Source organism: Plecotus auritus (genome assembly GCF_963455305.1).
Source record: "Plecotus auritus genome assembly, chromosome: 9".
In the NCBI taxonomy this organism is placed as follows: Eukaryota; Metazoa; Chordata; class Mammalia; order Chiroptera; family Vespertilionidae; genus Plecotus; species Plecotus auritus.
Window position 1 is genome coordinate 140,918,012 of NC_137783.1, and position 22,341 is coordinate 140,940,352.

The 22,341-nt window shown below is 47.5% G+C and overlaps 1 long non-coding RNA gene across 1 annotated transcript in view; it reads right to left on the reverse strand.

The window, feature by feature from the left end:
* The window catches only part of LOC308233981, a 43,340-nt gene extending 41,335 nt beyond the window's left edge, over positions 1-2,005 (reverse strand). Inside the window, exon 1 of the long non-coding RNA XR_013959018.1 lies at positions 1,872-2,005. This is a non-coding gene — a long non-coding RNA (uncharacterized lncRNA). The remainder of the gene's footprint in view (positions 1-1,871) is intronic.
* Between the last annotated feature and the right edge of the window lie 20,336 nt (positions 2,006-22,341).

A 22,341-nucleotide genomic window follows, 5' to 3' on the forward strand; every position in this document is an offset into this window, starting at 1 on the left:
CGGGCCGCCGCCGCCGCCGCCTTCAGCCCAGGATGCCTCCGAACCCCAGAGCCGAGCAGGCTGGGTCTCCCCAGCGCGCTCCAACGCGGCTCAGCCTTCCCACCCCGCACCGTCCGCCTTCTCCCGCCCCTCTCCGCGCCCCCGACCCATCCCTGCATTTCTCCACACCGTCCGCGATCCCCCAACTCAGCCGGCACAGCCTCGAGCGAGGTGTGCGGAGAGCGAGAAGAGGAGCGCCGAGAGGGACCAGGAATCCCGCCGCCCAGCCTCCACCCCTCTCCGTAGCTCTAACACTCGAGCCTCCCCGCCTGTCTGTCCTATCACCCCCATTCCCCTATCCAGGGCTCCGCCAGCCCCGCTGCAAGGTCGCGGATCTCTAAACAGGTAGAGTTCGGATTCCCCCTGAAACCCTTCTTGTCCCTCCTAGTCCCCCAGCCGAGGTTCCAGCCGTGACTACAGGCGCTGCGTAAAGAGAAAAACTCCCCCAGAGCACTAAATAAATACAGACGAGGCTGCCAGCTCATTGGTACGGACTAAAATCGTCACCCACCAATCAGGAGAGAGCTCACATTTTCTTCTTCCTTTTTTTTTTTTTTCCATAAGGGGGAGGGAGAAAAAAAATATTTCCATTTCTAATTATTCAACAAAACCCAGATTGGAACACGTTAAAATATTGTTGTTGCAAAAAAGCTGGCCATGACCCCCATTCCAGCCCAGGTGAGGGGAGGGGCGCGAGATATTGGGCAAACGGGGTTCAAGAGCGCGACCTCTCCCAAAGGTACCCAAGCCAGAAGATTCAGACAGAAAATGACAGGCAAAGATGAATAAATATAAAATAAACTCGAAGTCCACCCTAGTCAACCTATTTCTATAAATATGGTAATCTCCCCCCCCCCTTCCTAATGCTCAGTAGGAAAGGTGGAGATCCTCCCTTCTCACCCTCCCCCAAACCCGTCTAGATACTGGTGTCCAATAGACCACTCGCCTCATGTGCCCTCTCATTGCTGCAGCCCCTCCCCCCACTCCGTACCCATTCTGCAGAATATTGGAGGAACAACAAGTCTCGAGCCCCTCACAGACCGCCGCCTCCTACAGACGCGAGAATCCAGCATCTGCGCGGGGCGGGTGGGGGGGGGGGCGGGTAGAAGGAAGGAAGACTACAGTGGAAAGACAGAGAAGATCTCTTTCCTGCGTTCACCCTCCTTCCCTCTTCCTTCTCTCCCTCTAGGTCCCCTCCGGCATCCCCAAAATCCAGACTTTGAGAGGGTGCCTTCCTACTTCCCAGGGCAGCGCCACCCTTCCAAAGCCTCTCTTGCCCCGCCTCCCCTTCCTCCCCTACTGTGTCCAAGAACGGTGTGACCATCTCCCCCCCTCCCTCACCCCCCCCCCCTCAGCAGTAGTCACCCGGTAGGGAAAAACACAGCCAAGGTAGGATGCTGCAAAATTGCAATAACTTAGGACGAAAGTTGCCATATTTGTTCTTTGCCACTTTGGAATCGACGTGCGCTGGCGCGCGCGCACACACACACACACACACACACACACACACTCTTGCTTAGCACTCTGGGAGAAAACGTAGCTAGGCGAAGTAGTCACTGTCTCCTGTCGGCCCACCCCCTCTGCTCATCCATCACCCTCCTGCGGCTCTGCGACCCACCCACCCTCCCGCCGCCTACCCTCCGCTCGGCGACCAGCAGACGCACGCACACACCCTCCGAGCGTCGGTGCGCCTGGCGCGCTCCAAAGGGGGCTCCACAGGCTGCTCCCGCAGCCAGTGCGGCGCCGGGCAACTGGGGGGAAAAAGTTCTGCTTAGCCGACCACTGAGCTACCCACTACCGGCCGACCCTTAAACCAATCCCCTTCTCCTTACCTCGGTCCGGAGGCCCCGGGAGCGCGCTCGTCCCGTCCGCACTGCAGTCAGCTGGAAGGAGCCCCTCTCCAACAGGCCCGCTCCTCTCGCGCCCCTCCCCGCCCCCCACAAGTGTTTGCCCAGCGGCAAAGCAGGCTTTTCCAGGTAAGTATATAAGTTACTGTTCTGTGTGGGAGGGTCACGATCTTGGTAATTGCGGCTTTCCAGGGTTAACCCCTGCGTTCCTGCCTTCCTCCAACTTGTTGAGGACTCGTCGAGTCCCAGGCTGAGCGAGCGAGCGCGCCAGTGAGCGCGCCAGTGAGCGCGCCGGCCGGGAGGGGAGAGAGGTGCACCGGACAGCGAGGGGAGAGCGAGGCAGCCAGTGGGGGAGTTCAAATGTATTCCCTGGCAGCGGTTTTCATTGGATAGGTCCTTCCCCCCACGCCCGTCCCCCCTGTTTCGGTGCTTCCCCCCCCCTCCCCCGTCTCCCTTGTAGGGGACGTCTCCAGGCAAAGTCACGATTCCTTCTCAGTTCGGAATGAACTGTGACTAGAGCCATGACGAAGCCAGAGCGCATTACTCACTTTTTGCAGTCACGACTTGGGAATCCGTGCTGGTTCCAACCAAAATTACACCGCTACCATTGAATTATTTAATAGGTTCCAGTTTGGGGTAAACTTGTGCATTGTGTAAAGCGATGGAGGAGAGGGAGGAGGGGGAGGAGGGGGAGGAGGGGGAGGAGGGGAAAATTAGAACCTGGGGGTCCTCCCCACTCCCTTCATGACACTGGGACATCCCCAACCGCTCCACGTGTTGCAAGTGCTTTGTTGCACTACCACCCCTCCCTGCCCGACCGCCCCTCCAACCCCAGCTATTTTCTGTGCAAATGTGGAAGAATTTGTAAACACAACCACGCAACTTTAGGGCGAGGCTTGGGAAAGGGAACTAGTAGGATGAATGAAGAAGATGGTGAGGGGTGGGCCGAGAAGTTTCAAGCAGCTTTGGTTTAAGCTGAATTGTCAAGACAAAGTGTGTGATGCAACGTTGTGTTATTCTGCACAAATAAGTAACAGCCCTTGTTACTATTATGAGTTGGCGAATACTCAATCTCAGCCAGGGAATCTTCCCAGAGAGGGACTGCTTCTGAGCTAAAAATAACTCGACCTCCCACCCCTCAGGGCTGCCCCTCGCAGGTCACTAAAGCCAGAGGCTGTTGCTGGATTTGGATGGGGCATAGAGGGCAGAGAGTACCTGAAGACTAGCCCCCCTCAGATACTTACCTCACCGTCCCGAGTTTATTATTTTTAATTACATAGAAGATATCCCTGTGTGCATACAGCTTGCTGCAGGTCCGCAAGATTGCCTCCTTTCCCCCACCGTCTACAGTCCATCCTTGTGGCCAGTTCAAGGATTCATTTTTATTATTCCTCTACCAGTAGTTAATCAGTATAAATGTCTTTGTGCGGGGGGAGGGGGTGATATTCATCCCCACCCCTGGCCTCTGATAACCTTCCTCTCTCCTCACCTGCCTGGTTACTGGTTTGGTCAAGGTGTTGTCTGGATTTGATTGCAATAAATCTCACTCTAGGTCGAGCCCATAATCCCAGGGAGTTGATGGTCTCCCCAATAACATTTGCTAACTAGGAGAGCCCCTCTCCCCAGTTCCCCTCAGAGCCAGTTTTCAGAAATCCTTTGGCTTTAGGTTTTAAGGCGCCGGGCGATGTTCCCAAGCCTGAATTCTCTGTGCATCGTACCAGCAACTCCTGTGCCTTGGCTTCTAATGCATTCACCCCACCAACTCCTTCAGGGCTCCTAGGACTAGGACGCGAAGCGGGGATAATAAGAAAAATGCCATAATGCACAGATACACCCTTACATACCTCACAGGAATTGCAAAATGTGGGAGTGTGGGGGCATGAAGTGGGAGGGGACGAGAGTCCAAATAAAGCAACCTATAGCCTCTTATTTTGAGAGTCACCACCACCGGAGAGAAATCTTTCAAAGCCACTGGCGGGAAGATGCGGACGCCTGGGAATGGAGACCCAGATAGTGTCTGGCCTCTGCGGAAAAAGCCAGTGAGGCACCCGGCCGTTCGGTTCCTGGAGCGCTGGGCCTCGGCTCATCCTGGAATCTAACACTTGGTTCCCCCTCCTTTAATTTTTTTTTCTTTCCTTCCCACTCACCCCTCCTTTTCCCTAAAGCTCTCACCGAAGTCACGACTATCCCCTTTGAACATCCTTAACTCTCTCCTCTCCGTAACCTCCTTCTGCATCCAGGGCGGGGCTATCCGCAGCTAGCGCCAACCCCGCCCCCTGGCGCTCGGATCTGAACTCGCAGAGGACCAAGGAATTATCAGCACCTGCCTTCCATGGACAGCTACCTCGCCCGGGGCCAGCCGGGACCAGGATCGCGGTCCTTCCGCTCCTGGACCAGAGCACGCAGGGAAGTTTGTCAGAGGAATAGGGATCCTACCCCTTTATCTCCCAGCCCCATCCATGCAATTTTAATCTGTAACTACCATTAATCTCCCAGAGAAATAGCCCATTAAGTCGTATCTGGGCACCCTTTAAGACAGAGAAAATGGGGAGGGGAGGGGGCAGTCGGGGGAATCGAGCTCAACAGCGCCGACCCATAAAGAGAGAGGGACTTGCAGCAGCTATTGATTCAGAAGAGATTCGTCAGGGTGATTCCCGGCTCAGCGAGAATTTCCCCTTTCAGTTCCTTTGCATGCAGCCCAAAATTCATTATGCACACACTCACAACTATACCCTTCACACCACCACCCCACTCAGTCCCACCCTCCTCCTTAGAAAGGGGTAAAAGGCAGCCAAAAAGAACCTGGGGGCATGCACAAAGTAAGCCTCGGCTTGTACTCACAGTCTGCGGCATGCACATGACATAATATTACTTACCCGAACGGGAACTCCTTAAGAGAGAAAAAGAAACATAGGGGGAAGGAAGAGAAAGTGGAAAGAGAGAGGGAGACAGAAGAGAGGAGAGGAAAAATCCAACAATTAATTTCAGACATAGTTGGGGGGAGGGAATGCGGTGATGTCCAGGTTTTCTTCCACCCGCGCTGGCTTTTTATCCCAGTGCAGCCCTCGGTCTATTTCTGGAACACGATCAAACCCTGATGCTATTTTTAGCAAGTACTGAAAAAACCTCCACACACAAAGGCATTTCGCTGGAACGTTTTGTCCAAAACATTAAATGTGCATTAAGCGCCCCTCTCCCCACCTTTTTCTGCACCGCCAGCCTCACTTGCATTACTGCAGATGATATGTTTCAAGGCAGAAAAATACCCCAATATTTCTTATATTCTCCCTCCCTCCCGTTAACTCGCGTTTGCCTCTGCCTGTTGCAAGCTCCTCGCAGCCTTCCGGAGCAGAAGGCTTTGGAGGGTCGTATTCTTTTAGAGCCTCATGTCTCCATTGACCAGATTCCCCGCATTCTGGGGCAGAGGAGGCTGCTTAGGCCCCTTCCCCAGAGAGCTTCCCAAGCAAGCTCTAGTCTAGAGTCTAATGCTATCCGAGATGGAGATTCCCAAATGAGCGGGGGGAATCTTCCATACCCGTCCCACGTTCACCACCCATGCTTTGCAAAATCGCGCAGTGTTTGCAACACACCGCCTTTGGAAATGTATAATTTGAAAGCTGCATGTGTGTGTGTGTGTGTGTTTTGCGTTCTAGTAATTCACTACGAGGGGGCTGGAGGAAAGAGACTCAGGAAGGCAGCGCAGAGCAGCCGCCTTGAGTCTCCTTTGCCAGCCTGCGTCAGTCATCAGCTACTGACGTCACGTGCAGATTCTCCTCTTTGGTGGGTCTGGTTCAGCGGGGAAAAGGCTTCTGCACGGAGACAGCGCTTTGTGTTCGGCGCAGCCACTAAGCAGGCGAGGCTGCTGAGGCGGGCGCCACCCCAGGCTCGGGCTGGGCAGCTGCAGAGGAAGCTGCAGCCCTGTTTCCACCCGGAGTGCGCCCCGAGGGTGGGCGTGCCCAGCAGGAGAGCCCCCTTCCCAAATGCCCTCAGCTACCCCCCGCCCCCCCTCTCCGCCAACTCGGCTAGGTGTGCACAGACTCGCGCAAGCGTCCGTTCCCCCGCCCTTTCGCAACTGGCCATGTAGCAGAGACAGCTATGGCTATAACTCGGATTAATTCTGTGTGTTTGTCGGGCAGAGAGCCTCGGCTCCTCCAGTGACGCAAATAACAGATTCTACGGCTCCTGCTTTCTCCCCTGCTCCCTTTTTCTCCCTCCCTCCTTCTTTTCCCTCTTCTGTTTCCTGCGCCCACGCATCATGCTTGGTCTCCCACGGAATCAGCCAGCTACAGCTTCCCAGAGAGCAATAAAATTCCAAGTTACAGACAGACAGATTCCCAGAGCAGGAACAAATAAACCTGCAATTAAACACAGCCCTTTGCAAATGGCCAACAGCCTTTAGAAGCTGCTTTGGAGGGGGGTGGGAGGAAACAGGGCTTGCTGCTGCAGCTTTTCCCTCTCCTCACCACCCCAAAAGGAAACCCACCTCTATAAATACCCAGATGGCAGGGTATTAGCAAATAAACAACTTCTGCTGAATGGCAGAGGAGGAGAAAATTCAACCAAAACTGAAAATGCTTAGTCTCTAGCAACATAATCAGGACTTTCAAAGACTAGGTGATGGCTGGTTTACCCTTTCTCCTTCTCACAGATCAGGGGATCCTTTTTCTTCTTCTTCTTCTTCTTCAAAAATGTCCCTGAAAAATGAGCTCAGTGGGTTAGTGCTATTTTTAAACCAATTTGAATGGAGCTTGTTTCTTGAGAGTGACAAAATGTGTGTGTGTGTGTGTGTGTGTGTGTGTATACGTGTTTCAGTGAATCTGAGGTTTTCAGCAGAAGACATGCCACACCTCAGCATGATAAAGGGTTTATTGATTAGTGGTGATGGAGGTGGGAAGAATCCTTGCATATTGGAAGATCTGAACAACATCTCACACACAGAGATCCTCCTCCCCAAATCTACACAACATCCCAGACCCACCTTGCATAACTTCTGTACTGGGGGAGTAAGAGAAGCAGAGAACTATTTAGTCATGGCTTGATGCATGGGTCATCTCCTTTATTAATCCTAATTATCAACGTTCCCGACAGTGGTTTTCCTTAATGACAATAAACAATTTTCCAGAGCTTACTACCAGGATTTGGGCCACAAGCCTGGAAGACAGTGATCATAAAGCTGATCTTTAATCAGTGTGATCTTTAATACCCTCTCATCTCCCTCCTCGGGGGCTCCTAGCCTTTGTAACTTGCCTTGGAGATTTTGGGTTAAGCTTAAGCCCCTCCTTTACCCTGAACTCCCGTCTCTGGGTCAAGCCTGGCCTACTAAAGGGAGACAGAGGACAGCTCCTCAGCATGGAGGACACCTTCTGGCGGTCCATCAGCAGCTATTTATTTTTAGCTCCATGAATGCATGTATGTATGCATGTGAGAATGTTGCTGCAGTGGGGAAGCCTGCAGCCAGGCAGTCAGAATGAGAAGTAGGTGGCCCTGGTTCTTCCACTGAAGATGACTTATCACATAGGGCCTATGTCATAGGCTCATCAAATGTGGCCCAACAGATAGGAAAGCTTCCCCTTCAGTGTTTCAATGAAGTCTTCTGGGGTTCATGAAAATTTCAGACTAAACATGTTTTTAAAGGCCCAGAGTTGGTATGTTTCTAGAGAGGTGAGAGTAGGTATGTGTAAGCATAAGTTCACATTCACAGAAACCATGTAGTTTCTCTATAAGCTACATAAACTCTGTAAAGAAGAGACGATTTAGAATAATGTGACTTGGTTTCTATGGCAGTTGGCTGCTATTGTGTCTGATGCTGAGACCAAGGCAGGTTCATTTAAGATCCCTTTGGGGGTTCCCTAACGGCTTCCAGCAAACCTTGAGTATAGCCCTAATAAATGAGGTAGAGTTGGAAATATAAGAAATGTGCTTAGACTCTGCATCTCAAAACTTTGAGAGCAGTAGTCCAAATGATACTAACGGAACCTTGGCTGCCTGGTGAACTCAAAGTCTCTGCCCCTTTCACAGAAGGGCACCCCTTGGCTTTGTCTGTATCTTACTAGGGTAATCAAGCTGACCAGGTAGATGGGGAGGCCGGGCTGGGGAGGAGATGCCTAGGAAACTCAGCAGAAATATTTACAGAAAGTTAGGCCTCCAGAGCCAGCATCTCTGTTTTTTGTACACACCAATCAAGTCCTTTGGCACATGCCTGAACTGGAGCTGGTGACATTGGATTTCTGAGCAGTCCTACCGTTCTTTGCTAAGGGCTGTGCTGCCCAGTTCCTGTTGGGGCAGTCAAGCTCAGGACCCAGGAAATTAATTGCCTGATGTGGAACCTGTCCAAGATGCAAATTGCCTTTTGCACTGTCAACTGATTTCTGGGCATCCCAAGCATGAAGAGGACTTTCTTCCCCTAATGCTCCCACAGAGGGCCTGTAGGGGTAGGCTGTTGTCACAAAGCCCTTGAAAAAGAACTGAGTCTCCTTTCTTTGAGGATCAGTGAAACCCAGAAATGTCCTGCCTGTGTCTTCTCTTGTCTCCTCTCCAAGGACCAAGAAAAATGCCAGTAGGTAAAGTACTGGGTTTAGAGGAGGAAAATAATCTCTGCTCCCAGGAAATCAACCAATAGTCTATCAGGGAAGAGACTCCTCTTTGTCTAAAGTCGTCTCCCTCAGGGAGCAGAATTATTTTGGTCTAAGTAATGTATGGGATAAGGGAGAATAAACCACTAGTCATTGAGTACCTACTATGTGCCAGACACTGTGCCAGGTGCTTTACTTAAGGCAATTCTATAGGTGTCATTATAATAATGTTACCTGCCCCATTGGGTTGTGGAGCACAGAAATCACTTCAAAAAATAGTAGTTACGATTTTCCCCCATTTTATAGCTAAGGAAGCAGAGGACAGATAGTTTAAGTGACTTGTCCAAAAGTCTTAGAGCTTGACATTGTACCATTAGGGATCCAATCAAATTCATGTCTGTGTGGCTTCACTATTTATGCCAACATTCTATCATGTTGCCTCTAACTTTTATATTCCAGTTCTAGGCTTCATTATTTGGAATTGGAGATGTTTGGGACTTTCTCAGTAGTGACCCAAACAATGAAACTGATTTATTCCTCCTAATGAGCCCTTTAGTCAGTAGACATACCCACACACAAGGCTATCTGCCTGAGAAGAGACGCCCTCCATTTTCCACCTGGGAAAGCCCCAGCTCATCCAAAACTCAAAAGGATTTGTCCCAACCCAGCCAGTGTGGATTGTAGATGCAGTGAACTTTATGCCCATTCAGGCTGCTACACCCGCCAGGTTCCCACCTCCACTATGGAAGCCCCTTAGGTGGCACTGAGGAGGAGTTAGAAATTCCCCTGTCCCGTCTTTCAAGAAAGCTGTCTTAAGGTAAGATCAGCAGCAAATCTGCATTTTGTTTGGCTGGCCATTGGAGTCCTCCTTCACCATTTAGAAACTGGCATCCCCGATTATTTTGATTCTGAAAACTTTAGAGGCTAAGCCATTAGCACAGTGGGGGAGCTGATCCACAGCATGCATAATACAAGCTATTCCATGATCCCCTTCCCTTATTAAATGCATGTTTTCATCACTTACCCTGATCAAGAGGTACATTCTGTCTCAGGAAACATCTCTTAGAAGCCAGCATACTTGGAGGTTTGAGGTGATATTTTTAAGGACCATTCGCATGCTGGAGCAAAGTGACTAGAATTTCACCCCACCCCCTTTTTAGCTGCCATCAGCACTCAAGAGTCTCAACTCTCCCTCTACCTGAAAGCAAGTGCAATGTTCAACATCAGAATAGTGAAGACAAGCTATGCTCTCTACACACCTCTTTCAAATGCTGTCCTCCCTACACCACTGTTAACTGCTGGATGCCTTAGAGAACCAGATGGTAGGTTTCCAATGCCTTGTTGATAGAAGGCACATTTGGGAGAATGGGGACCTAGAGAGCCACCCAGGAATATCTAGAGTGAGTTTCATGGTGAGGATCTAAGCAAAGACATGGAAGCCAGAGCAAGCACATGATAGGGGGCTGAGGCTGCAGGGGTGAGAGTGTGGTGGGACTCAGGATGCCAGCATGTTTCAGTTTAGCAGAGGCTAAATAAAAAAGAGTCAGAGCTTGAAAAAGCATGCACCACGGGGAGAAAGGAACAATCTGTAGGGTGCTTCAAGACACCTGCATGAATTTGGCCTTAATCTTGTGGTTGGTGAACAGCTATCTACCCCATCTGAATTCCGTGGGCAGAGGAAGCTCAATTACAAATTCATGGGGGAGGTCTGTTGGGTCTGAATTAGCTGCACTTGTTATCTTTCACTATTAGAGCAGTCTTGAAAGTAGCTGCTAGTCTCCTAGGCTTGGATCACTACATCTGATAGGGCAACAGTAAAACATGGGCATTCCATTCTTTAATTCCTAGTTCAATAACTATAGGCTGTGAAACAGGGGCAGAACAGACTAAGGTATCGGCTGGGTTGGCCAGGCTATGAGTTAAATGATGAATTAGGTCTGAATCTCATCATGAGAACAGAGAACTTCAGCTTGCCTGTGAAAAACTGGCATCTTCCATTAGTTCTAGTTTACCCCTCAAAGTGGAAATAGATGTGGGTAGAGAAACTACACTTTATACGTACAGTAGGTTTTCTGAGAACCATGCTCTTTGAAGTGATTGTCTTTGAGAAAGAGAGCACTTTAGCCTCAACAAATTCTGATCTGGTTAAACTTGTGGATCTGTTTTATTTTATAGAGTTTGGGGTTAACATTGTGAGGCTGGACTGAAGGGCATTTGAGTCAATAAGAACCAATAGAGGACAAATCTCACATCCTAACAGGGTGGATCTGGCTCATCAGCACCGGGTTACTGAGGTCATTACACATCACCCTAGACAGTGCTGGCAAATGTCACTTACCTCACCATCCAGGAACCTGTGGCTCAGAAACGAGGAAGCAAAGCCTTGGGTCTCAAATGAAAATGTCTAGAGTGAAGCCATCGCAATGTGGTAGGATGAAATGCAAATTTAATTGGACGGGGGAAAATTGAGATGATTCCATCCTGTGTATGGGGGCAATCCAATTCTGAGGCTCTTTCTCTTTCCTCCCTACCCCTATGTTCTCAATCACTCCAAACAATCACGAATAAGCTCTTTCACTATATCTGACTGGGATTAAGGGATTGCTGGTCCTTCCATTTGGTGTCAATTACATCACATTACCTTGGGTACCTGTACTGAGTGTGACTGCTCTGGCAGAGAGTCTTGCAACTTCATATTGGAAGAGGTAGGATTTTCTGTCGCTTCCCTGACCTGGGGGCTGAGTGTTGGGCAGAGTCTGACAGGAGACAAGAGTAGGAGAGAGGGAGCTCATGTTAGCCACCTGGGTATAACTCAGAGGGAAACTTGCCAAACAGAAAGCAAAGCCACCACCCATGAGAGGGGCACCTCAGAAAAAGAGCTGAGAGGGTAATGAATGGAGGAAGGATGGTGATCAGGAAGGACCAGGAAGGATGGTTAATAGGAAGATGAATGTGAGCAGCAATATTGCAGAAAGCACGAAGCAAAGGGTGAGGTGAATCCTGGGTGTTTGAGAACTGCTTTGAAACCTCATCTGGTCTCCTCTTGGTCGTTGGTGCTCCTACAACAAGCAAGAATGAAAAGGATATGGTGTCAGCAATCTACATCCCATCATTCAGAGTTCCTTGTGAGCGTTCAGTCCAGGCACTCCCCTCCCCTCCTTCAGTGGTATCATTTTGGCTACCCTGGAGGTGGCAGGGGACAAGACACAGATTCTCAAGGCTTACAGTTAGGTAAAGAGATGCTCAGGCTTACCAGCAAGTGGCTAAATACGAGTTCACTCCAAATTGGCAGGTCTAGACCAACTATTCACCAAGAAGTCACATTTCTGGCAAAGTAGTTTGTGGGATTAACAGGTCTAACCAGAGAGACAGCCACTTCTATTGGTAGCTGGAGGTCAGGAGGTGACATCATGGGCAAACATTTTAAATCCAACCACTCTGTTTAGGACAGTGAGAGCCCAATTGCTCAGGAGGTGCTGCAGAAAGCCTCCTCTTGTAGCTGCTGTGTTATTGTCAGCAGGCACCATCTTGATCCCATCACGATATCACTCTGCCTTTAGGGGAGGAGGCAACTAGAAGGAGATCCTGAATTGGGGTGGGTGGTGTTGGGTAATATGTGGTGTGGCTGCTGCCCCATTGTGTAGATTTAGGGACATAGCAGTGAAACTGGAGACCAACACCCAAACCAACAAGGACTGGGAATCCTATGCCTTACCCATATCTCATTTCCCCAGGAAGAACCAATGTGGAAATAAGTGCTGTGAGGTTCTCCTGCGTGAAGAGGATTACATCTTTGCATGATTCCGGAGAGTTGAAATAATATTTGAGATTCTCCCAGGGGCCTACATATCTTTAAAATGTGGGCTGGTGAGAGACCAGCCTTAAAAAGATAAGTGGCTTGTGTAATTCCTAATTCCCAAATGACTCAATATCAAGGAAGCTCAATTATGAACCAACCTGAAAGAGGGGAAGGAGTGACTCAGGACAGGATCTGTATGTAAATCAAGAAGGTGGCTTCACAATCTTTATTTCCTGCAGTTAAAAAGCCCAGGAGAGACCTGTTTCAGCCAACACCAACCAGAAAGTCAGCAGTTCAGCTGAGAATGAAGAGTCCGGTCTTAACTCTGCCATTTGCTCCTAACCAAAATCTGGAACACATCACTCAACATCTTAAATTCCCACCTTATAAAATGTGTGTGCCTGCCCTACCTACCTCACAGGATTTTATTTTAAAACTAAAGAAAACAAAACAACAACACAGGGATGAACACTTCCCACACATTTAATGGAAATCCTTCTTAGTCACTGTGGGCATTACTCTTTCTTCAGTCTGGGCAGCACAGTGACAGCACAGATTGGACACACATTGTCATGTAATTGTCTCTTGGGCTGGATTTTTTTTTTTTTTTTAAAGCAAGATTGAAATGCTCTAGGACCAGGAAGTTTATGGAGCAATCCCAGAGCCAGCACAATCTACTTATATCAGGTGATGAGAACCAGTTTCGCTTCCAATTTCACATCATCTTTTGGTTCCTGCTTCTCTTGAGTTCTCTCTCGGGAGAATTCTAGGTCACTGAGGTGGTCTGCTAATCTCTGGTGATGCCAGGAATCTTGGCTGCCTCCGTTTGTAAACCCTGCCACATGGAAGTAAGATACTTAGCACCGTGTTGGCGCTCAGTAAATATTAGATGAACTTAGGAAGGAGGCAGAAGAAACCAGTCTCTGCAGTTTCACCTTCCTTGGTGCCTCAAAATACCTTATTTGCTCCTTGTTTCAAGGCACCGAGGTGTTCAGACGCCGCAAGTTGATCCCCACAGGGCAGGGCAGATAACTGCTTTGGAGTTTCTACCTAAGAGCCAGTAGAGGGAGCTCCCGAGTAAAACTGCTCTTCTCTGGGCCACGTTTCCCTCACTTCGCTCTAAAACCAATCTCTGCCCCACAGGCCACGGACTTTTTCTCAGAACACGGGAGAAAACTGGAGCCCTCATTGAAAGACCTGGGCCTAGTCCTGCTTTCAGGGCACCCAGTGGTTCCTGAACTTTAGAGACAGCTTGAGTCCCACGCCAAGGTTCACCCTTGGGCTCCAGTGCCAACTTGGAATAATGAAGATAGTTCCTATTGGGGCTGATCCCAGAGACCTGGGGCTGAGGCTTTGAAGCTCACACTTTTCTGGCCCTTGGAATTTTGAGTATGTCTGGCTTTCTAGTCATCTTCTTCCCACAAACACCTAGATTATAGTCACTAAAGGACCTTGCTTTAAACTTGTTATAAGGCAGCCATGGCGCCTGGACGCTGGTAAGCAGCAGAGTGAAGGGGATAGTCTTTGCCTGCTCCTAGGAGCCTTTAAACACAAGTAAGTACCTGAGAAACCCAATTCTGGACATGGCATTTCTCTCAGATAAAAGACCTAAAATGGCTGCCAAAAGGTGGCAGGAGGGACTTTGCTGAGGCTCTGGGCCATGCTTGTCCACAGTTCCTTCTCTTCGCAGATTCCTCAGGTCAACCAGGTGGCCCAAACCTTTTTTCTTATCCTTATTTTCTGGCTCACAGTTAATCAATGCAACAGTAGGAGCCCCAAGAGATGATGGGAGATCTTTCTAGGCTTTCTTATAATTAACATTTGCTCACAGTTTGCTTTTGATTAGAAGTGGCCTCATTTCTTTTAGGGTACCCAAGGGGCTCTGTGCCTCATCTACTTACAGGGTGATACAAGACTCAGAGTGAGGCAAAGACTTGCCATCCAGGAAGGTTAAAACATCGGAGAGCTTCTGTGCCCCCTTCTGCTGGCATGATACCAAGAGTAACAATAGCTGATATTTATGGAGTATTTACTAACCTCAGGTATTCTGCTAAGAGGTGTGTATACATTATTCCACTCAATTCTTAGAGAAACTCAGTGAATCAGTTCTTATTACAATTTCCATTTTAAAGTTGAAAAGCTAGGGTTTGGAGAGGCTAAATAAACTGCCCTAGGTAATAAAGCTGATAAGTATAATGGCTGGTATTCTGAAATACAGAACAGCCCCCCTCTGGGCTCTAGCTGGGTCCTCCACAACTGACAATAGTGGAGTTCCCTTCCCTTCAGGATTAGGAGATGTTTCCAAGGATGAGGGGAACCTGGGACTTAACCCTTGTTAATCATGTCTTTCTCAGTCTATTGTCCCATTTCCACAGGGCAAGTGCAACCTGTCTCAGGAGGAAAACTTGCCCCCAGGATGAAGCAGTTTACCTTCTTTTTCTTCTCTAAGATAATCCTTTGGATGAGAATTATTCAACTTGCTCTGCACAGCAGTCATGAGATTGCGTACATTATGGGGCTGGTTGACTCTGATCCCTTGTTTTAGGAATGAGGCAAGTGAATCACCTAAGTTCGCTAAGTTAGGGCAGAAGAGCCTGGACTGGAACCCTAGGTTCGACTCCTAGTTCAGTCAACCTATCTGATCAGAGGGTCTCTGCAGAATGGGGCACCAATAAGAGAAGGTAGTTATGGCCACTGATGCGTGAGTCTGCTGATACTCAAAAAAAAAAAAAAGAAAGTGAGGTATTCCTCTAATCCATTTAGGGAAGCTGGAGCCTGGAAGAAGAGTCAGCTGGACCCAGGTCACGGGCCAAGTTAGGAGTGAGCTCAATGATTTCTATTCCCAAGTATCCAGTTAACCAGATTCCCTATCTAGCTTTTAAAAATCTGAGAGCTTATAAACCAGTAGGCTAGTGTAAAAGAGGAGAAAGCCTCTTGCCTTGGTGTAAGTGGATAAAGGAGTTTTCAGGGAGAGATGGTGGCTATTTTGCTCTTCCCTTTTCTCTTGTATCACCTCCCCAAACAATTTCTGTTTTCCAAATCTGTGTGAATTCAATATAGAAAAGTAAATTGAAGCAAATAAAGTTTGTAATGAATAGGATCCTAACTCCTGCCTGCCTCAGACTAAGGCTAGGTTAAGGCTACTCCCTGCAAAGCAGGTCTTCTCAGGCTTGGTGGTTCTTACTACCCAAGATGTGGTGGTCAGGGAAGGTCCTGTGGTCCTGGGTCCTGTGAACCCTCACATAACCCATGGGCTTCCAATAGAATGAACTACCATGAAAGCCTGTCCTCTTCACCAAATGTTACCAGGAGTCTCTGGAACTAAAAATCTGTATCTTGCCGAAACCGGTTTGGCTCAGTGGATAGAGCGTCGGCCTGCGGACTGAAGGGTCCCGGGTTCGATTCCGGTCAAGGGCATGTACCTTGGTTGCGGGCACATCCCCAGTGGGAGGTGTGCAGGAGGCAGCTGATCGATGTTTCTCTCTCATCGATGTTTCTAGCTCTCTATCCCTCTCCCTTCCTCTCTGTAAAATACCAATAAAATATATTTAAAAAAAAATCTGTATCTTAATGGATGGAACCTGTTGCTCTTTCCCAACTGTATATCCACACTCATATAAACTCATGGATTAAAGGATTCCTGGTAGAACAGGACACAGGATAGATAGGTTTAGGACAGGGAAGGGAAGCTTGTGGTGGCTTATTGGTCAGGCAAAGGTTTTATAAAAATCCAGGGTTACCAAAAGAAGAATGGGGACTTCCAAAGGCCTCTTTCACATTCTGGACTATGAGTGCTGTGGTGGCAAGCAGGATGCATGTCTTAATTATCTCTGGGTTCTCAGAACAAAGTACATGGCCTGCTATCTACTGGACCCTCCATAAATTCTTGCTGAGCTCCAAATTTTGATAAGGCCTTGGGGTTCAGGTAAGGGATTACTTTATTCTGTTCTCCATTTTAAAATGAGGTCATTGAAACTCAAGATCTGGATTAGGAGTAGCTAGATAGTCCTGCTTGCCTCCAAGGGATTACTGAGGGAGTCTCACGATGTCCAAGGAGGACTTGGAACATCTGCCCCAGTGGAAAGGAGGAGCCTCGAGTCTTCAGGCTCGACTGAGTCAAATGCAGATGATCTTCTCATGCATAGTCTTGGGATCCAGATTTGTGTTAAACATTGACCTGGCCCCTTTCTCCTTACCAGGATGCCTCCTCATTCAGGACTGGAGGCTCCTGGAGGGAAAGGGTTTATGGGCTCTGAGCTGAAGTGAAAGCTCCAGGAAAGTTTCCCAGGCCTGCCCCTGGCTTAGCCGGGTCAGTGGAGAACAGTTCCTTTGGCTTTCAGTGGGGTAAGGAGAGGGGAAAATAGATTTTACCCAGTGTCTCCCAAGAGGAGTCCCTATGTATGTGGAAAGTTCTAAGAATGACTCTACTAGCTTGAGAGAAGGAAGAACCTACCCAGGAAAAAAGGCACATGATGGAAATGCCACCCTACAACATGCTATTTAAAGATACTTCCAAGTCACTTTTCTGATGCTTCCTTTGTCCCATGAATGGCCAGAGGGGCAATAACAATAAAAATAACAATAAAGTAGTAATATATCAGCCATTTGGTATATGCCAGGCACTGTGCCAAGCCCTTTGCAAATAACTCAATGAACCATCATAACTCTTTGAGGTAGGTACAATTATTACTTTCATTTTAAGTTTAAAGAAAACTATGCTTTGGGAATTTATATAACTTGTCAAAAGTCACATAACCAAATACAGGAGCCAAGAACTGAAACAAGACCTGTTTGGTTTTAAAACCTGAATGATTCACCATCATACTGTACTTAGGACACTGTGAGAGTCCAGACTATGAAAGACCTATGTCTACCTCCATTGCTGAGTGAGATGGGAGAGAGAGGAAGGCAGGATTTTTAAAAAAGTTAACATCTGCCTCTGTGCACACATATGCACAAGCACATGTATCACATATGTAGAGCACTCTAGAGTGCTTTTGATTAAGCCACCATACTTCTCATTTCATTTTCAGTGGGGTAGGTGAATATTTCCATTGTTCAGGCGAGATAAGCAGGTCACAGAGAAGCTAAATAATTTGCCTCAAATTATACATCCACTTGGTTGCCCAAATCTACATGGTTTGATGGCAAATCCATGGCTCTTTGTAACGTTTTGCCACAATAATGAGGCATACTCAGAGTCAGCTAGCTTTTATTAAACACACACCAGGGGTCAAGCACTGTGATAGGCTCATTCACAAGCAGTAAATAATTACTCATTGATTGGTCTTCCAGTCTACTAACTGGGCTGTCACTGCATCAGCTTCCAAGTCTAGTAAGGGTTACCCAAAAGAATAAGTGAGAGTAATTCCTTTCCCTCTTTTTTCTAAGTATTCACAGTAGCTTAGTTCAAGCTAAATATTTAACCAAAAGGTGTTGCTGTCATCTAAAGAACAAGAAAAGAAAGAAAAACCAGATTAAGGATGAAAAACACAACTCTTAAACTCCCTGAACCAAGTGTCTTCCTTCTCTAGATTGGATTCATTTTTAATGCCTTCCTATTTCCATCTAGACCACCTCACATTTCTGAGGTGCCCTCTAGCTTTGCTCCTTAGAGGGTAGTTGATGCAGAAAGAAAAGATTCCCTTTCTACTGGGGTCTATCAGAAATATAGGATTGTCTTCTTGACCCTTTGAGCCTCAAGCTCTACTTCTCCCATGTCAACATCAATTGAATTTACTGCCAGTCATTTCTGACCAAGAGATTACTGGGCAGACATTGGAGCAGTGGTGAGATAAATAATAACTAATAGCAATAAGTGCTAAATAATTAGTCCAATTACTCATGAAACAAGCTAAATATTATTTTATTCATTTGTAGATGGTGGACCTAAATACATATCAAGCAGAGGATATTCTTCGTGGAGCCAAGCTCAAAAGTGATGGGTGGGGATTGGATGGATGCTTAATTTCCAAGGTGTGGGCTCTAACCCAAGGCTTCAGGAGACCCAGAAGGATCAACAGATGAACTCTCTCTTCAAAGCTGTGACACCATCACCAGGAAGTGGTGGACTTTTCACAGAGTATGACTTGGAAGAAAAGAAAATCCCAATGGATCAAAAATGGAGGCTTGCTGAAGTTTTGTTGCTGCAGACAGGATGATTCTCTTGATGAGGGAAGATAAGCCACAGGGTTCTCAGTCTGGGACCTGGGTTACTTCTCACCTACTCCTGCCCAGGCTGGCTTCATGGGCATGTGACGTGTATAGTCACACATGGCCCTGTGCTCAGAAGGGCCTTGTGCTTGGTTTAATACTCTGTTGTCACTATCTTGTGATTCTTAATAACTTTATCTTTGAACTTGTGTTTTGTAAGAAAAGTCTGCAGGGAAATGCCTGGGTAGAGAAGATATGCATACTACACGCGTCCACCATCCTTGCTGCCCTGCAGTGTTGACAATATACTAATAGTACAGAATTTCAGTGGGAGCTCAGTGAGACTCAAAGCAAGTAAAAGGTAGTCTATGACTAAGTAAGTGGAAACACTGACAGTACCTGGAGGTCATGCTTTTTGAACCAGGACTTCCTTTGAATGCAGAAAGAAGGGTTCTACCAAACACTAAAGACCAAAGAACCCTATGATCTCATTTCTTGCTGGTGTTCCTTCCCTGCATGTGCTAACCACCTGTGCTGAAAACGATGACATAGAAGGAAAGGGAACGATAAAGCACAACATAGTTCCTTTTCCTTTTAGTCCTTCCTTACTTATCAGCAAGCTGAAGTCAGAGTGCTGGTAGAACATTCACACATAAGAAATAAAATACCATAAAGGCAGTTGAGTTCATTTTGTTCAATGTTTCAATTGTTCTGGTAAGAACAAAATACATATGCATGTACGACCTATCAAATACCAATTATGCAATTTAAGTGATTCTGCAAATGAATTAAATGTTCTTATATTTGCATATAAAACTACCATTGCACAACATAAAGATGAGTGGTAAAATTCATGCTAATAATTTAAATTTTTATTTAGCATGACATTAAACAGTAAATTAAAAAACATCACAAGTTGAGAGAGATGGTGGAAGAAAGAGAAAAACTTTGTATTTTAGTCCTTTTAATAGCACTTTTTCCTGGGTTTTGAACAAGGGGCCCTTCATTTTCATTTTATACTAGGCCCCAATGAATTATGTAGCTGGCTCAGCTCCTGCCCTTATTTTCTTATAAGAAACCAAGGAGACACATCAGGTCTCATCCATGGTGATGAAGGGACAAAGTAGACTTTATTCTTCTCATAAGTGGGTAGACATCAGCTTGCAGTAATGCTCTCCAACGTCGAGTGAAGGGGGAACTGACACTCCTGAATGAATATGAGGAAACCCAAGGCAAATTCAGGTTCACCACATACACTCAGGGACATCAGATCCACCCCTAAACCGGATGTGGCAATTCTCCACTGGCATCTTCAGGCTTGATAGATGAAGAGGTCCTCTCTTGTGTGAAGCTCATGAGTTCAAGAGTGGAGAGAACTCTGCACACACACACACACATGCACGTTGTGGCCTTGTCACACATATGTGCATATATACTGCATATATGTGTTTGCATGTGTTGTGTGCCTAGGCACTTGGTGTCTTTATGTGGATCTCAGAGGGTTGGCTGGTGGACATGAAACACCTTCAAGGTGAATGTGGAAATGGTGTCCTTCTGGGACTTAGTCCTCAGGAGACCCCAGCTAAGACTAGCAAGTGATACTGATGGGTTTGGGAAACTGTGGAGGACACATGCCTATACTTCCAGGACCAGCTTTTTGTTGTAACCACTTTTGATATAAAAGGAGACAAACACTTGCTGACTTAGGTAAAGAACAGAAACAACTTCCTTTTGAGGGGCATGATATAGGTGACCCTATTACTTCATAGGCTGTGAAAGACTGTCCCCCTTCTGCCACTGAACAAAAAATGAGGGGGCCATCCTCTGAACTAGGACCTTAATGATGTGGACTGTAGATGGCAGGCATGCTGGCCTGGCTTTACTCCACACCAGCAGGTCCATAAGGATGGAGTTGCCATCCGCTCTGCTTTTTTTCCTAGGTGGACAGCACTTCATTCCACCAGCAGGCTCTGTTCCAGTGTGTGTGTATCTCACCTCCAGTCCCATTTGTACGTAATCCTTGCCTTTGGGTTATTCTAGCTCTGGAGCCATGGCAGCAGCATGTTGATTCTAACTTCCAAACACCCTCCCCAAATCTACTCCCCACCCCCCACTGAAATAAATTCATGTTGATTTGGTAACCCCACTGGAGGAAAAGGCTGCAACTCACTCCTTGAGAATCACATTCCCATCCAGGTGATTTTCACTGCCACCAGCCCAGTCCAAAGAACCACTGCCTTTTGCCTTCTCCATTTTTCCAAGTGCATTTTAGCCAGACATGCAAATGGTGCCCCCACATATATATTTAAAGACCCACTGGAAGGGAGTGTTCCACCTCCCAGAAGTGGCTGCTCTTCAGAGTGGCGGTGATTCAGCTTTCCTGGAGATCATTTGCAGGGGAACACAGTACTACCACTGAGAGCGCTGCCTGCTTCCCAAGGCTAAACAATAATTCTCACACATGGAATTCCCATGGACAAATTCTGGCCAACACCAGGGGCTAAATTTCCCCCATTAAACATAAAGCCCAGGACGAAGGATCCGGGTGGCAGTTGGGGTGACAATATCCTTTCAGCCTTTTCAACCATCTGGAGGATTTGAACTCTGGCCCCCAAAGTCAAATGGCTGATGTTCAAAAGTCCCCTCTTTTCATCCCTCCACCTCTCTTCCCCAAGCTCCTTACTAACAAAGAATGACTCTCTTTGCTACACACAATAAAGCCTGGTGGATTTGCCCAGATTAAAGAACCCCTTGAAGTCTCTGTCAAAACTAATCTTCTCAGGAGAAACACTTGTTGATAACCACCTTGCTTTGTGAAGCAGCAGGGAAACTGGGGTCCCGCTGGAAAAGCTGGCCTCTGACCTCCACATGGCACCAGGCACCATAGGATCCATGACCTCATAGAACGCACCTCCACCCCCCTTTACCCTGCAAACTTCCGCCCCCATTTAGCTTCTTCACTTCAAGCCGAGCCATCTTCACACCAGCCTCCTAAAGCAAGGAGGCCAGCCCTGCAGCTCCCCAGACTGTGAGAGACCCTGGCTGGTTGCCAGCCTTTCCCTCCTTCTCTGCCACCCCCAGGATTTAACCCTCCACCCTGTGGAGTTCAGCCTCTCTTCATGCTGCAAAGTTTGCCAGGCGCCTGTCCAGGCGGTTTTCTCTGCACAACGGGCCCTAAGAAATCATGCATAAAGATTTCCCTCTACAGGTGGTTGTGAGCTGCAGCAGTTTTTGCTCTTGCAATGGGAATGTGTTTTTTTTTTTGTTTGTTTGTTTTGTTTTTAATTTCATTTTACCCACTAATCGGGATTTAAAAAACAAACAAAACAGTTTTGCTTGCACCCACTAAAGACTTAGTATTTTCTCCAAATACTGGGAAGAGAGATTAAATTCTTTTTGCAAATGTTACCATTACCATAAGGACCACCATTCTCTGACTCTTTATCTTCCCACACTCCCCCACTTTGCTTTGACTTCATAAAGCCTTTTGGGAACTAAATTTTTATGTGCAAAATAATTACAATAATGAAGACACTTAGTGGGTGAGACTCAATCCAAAATATGACTAAGTGGAAGAGGCACTTGCTCACTACAGAATCCCCCTCCACCCTCCCATCCCCCTGACACCACAAAACATTAGGGTGGGGGGAGACAAGACAGCACCCCCTCCCCAGTATACCACCACCACATTATCTTCCAACTGTCATGCCTTCTACAACCCTCTCTTCTCCCTCTCTCCTTCAGCCTTCCCCACCCCTCTGTCTTTCTCTCCCCTCCACACACACATACACAGAGCCCCCCCACCCTCCGCCCGCCCAAAAGCCTGCTCAAGAAGTCCAGGTAATTTGTACAAATATAAGCATTCAATGAAAAAGACAGTAATCATGGCCAGTCATACAGATCTACTCCTCCAAACATTCACCAACTGACA